At 39.9% G+C, this 1,129-nt stretch overlaps 1 non-coding gene across 1 annotated transcript; it reads left to right on the top strand.

Moving 5' to 3' along the window:
* The first annotated feature begins 662 nt into the window (after positions 1–662).
* LOC112745563 (small nucleolar RNA R71) lies at positions 663–770 on the top strand. Its single transcript, XR_003173483.1, has one exon. It is a non-coding gene; the product is annotated as a small nucleolar RNA R71 (small nucleolar RNA).
* Positions 771–1,129: the final 359 nt, after the last annotated feature.

Here is a 1,129-nt window from a genome sequence, read left to right as displayed (position 1 = left end):
CCCACTTATGCCTCCAAATTTCTAATTGAGGACCTTGTTTCATTCATGAAACTTACAGTGGCCTTGGACAGATTAGAGACTAAGTTTGCTAAATTAGAGGTATTTTGTTCAGAGTTCTCTGTCTGTTGCTGAGTGGATGATGAAAAAGGTTTACTATTGTTAAACCTGTTTCTTCCACCATTATTAAAGCCTTGTTGAGGCTTTTGTTGATCCTTCTATGAGAGATTTGGGTGATTTCTCCATGAGGGATTATAGATGTTTCCATATGGTTCACCCATGTAATTCACCTCTGCTATTGCAGGGTTTTCAGGATCATAAGCTTCTTCTTCAGTAGATGCCTCTTGAGTACTGTTGGATGCAGCTTGCATTCCATTTAGACTCTGAGAAATCATATTGACTTGCTGAGTCAATATTTTGTTCTGAGCCAATATGGCATTTAGAGTATCAATTTCAAGAACTCCCTTCTTCTGAGGCGTCCCATTACTCACAGGATTCCTCTCAGAAGTGTACATGAACTGGTTATTAGCAACCATGTCAATGAGTTCTTGAGCTTCTGCAGGCGTTTTCTTTAGGTGAATGGATCCACCTGCAGAAGTATCCAATGACATCTTAGCTAATTCAGACAGACCATCATAGAATATATACAGAATAGTCCATTTTGAAAGCATGTCAGAAGGACACTTTTTGGTCAGTTGCTTGTATCTCTCGCAAGCTTCATAGAGGGATTCACCTTCTTTCTGTCTGAAGGTTTAAACATCCACTCTAAGCTTGCTCAGCTTTTGAGGAGGAAAGAACTTGGCTAAGAAAGCTGTGATCAGCATATCCCAAGAGTTCAGGCTATCTTTGGGTTGAGAGTCCAACCATACTCTAGCTCTGTCTCTTACAGCAAAAGGAAAAAGCATGAGCCTATAGACTTCAGGATCTACTCCATTAGTCTTAACAGTATCACAGATCTGCAAAAATTCAGTTAAGAACTGAAAAGGATCTTCAGATGGAAGTCCATGAAACTTGCAGTTCTGCTGCATCAGAGAAACTAATTGAGGTTTCAGCTCAAAGTTGTTTGCTCCAAGGGTAGGGATGGAGATGCTTCTTCCATGTAAATTGGAATTAGGTTCAGTAAAGTCACCAA

Source organism: Arachis hypogaea, chromosome 14 (genome assembly GCF_003086295.3).
Source record: "Arachis hypogaea cultivar Tifrunner chromosome 14, arahy.Tifrunner.gnm2.J5K5, whole genome shotgun sequence".
NCBI lineage: Eukaryota > Viridiplantae > Streptophyta > Magnoliopsida > Fabales > Fabaceae > Arachis > Arachis hypogaea.
This window is presented reverse-complemented; position numbering and strand designations above follow the sequence as displayed.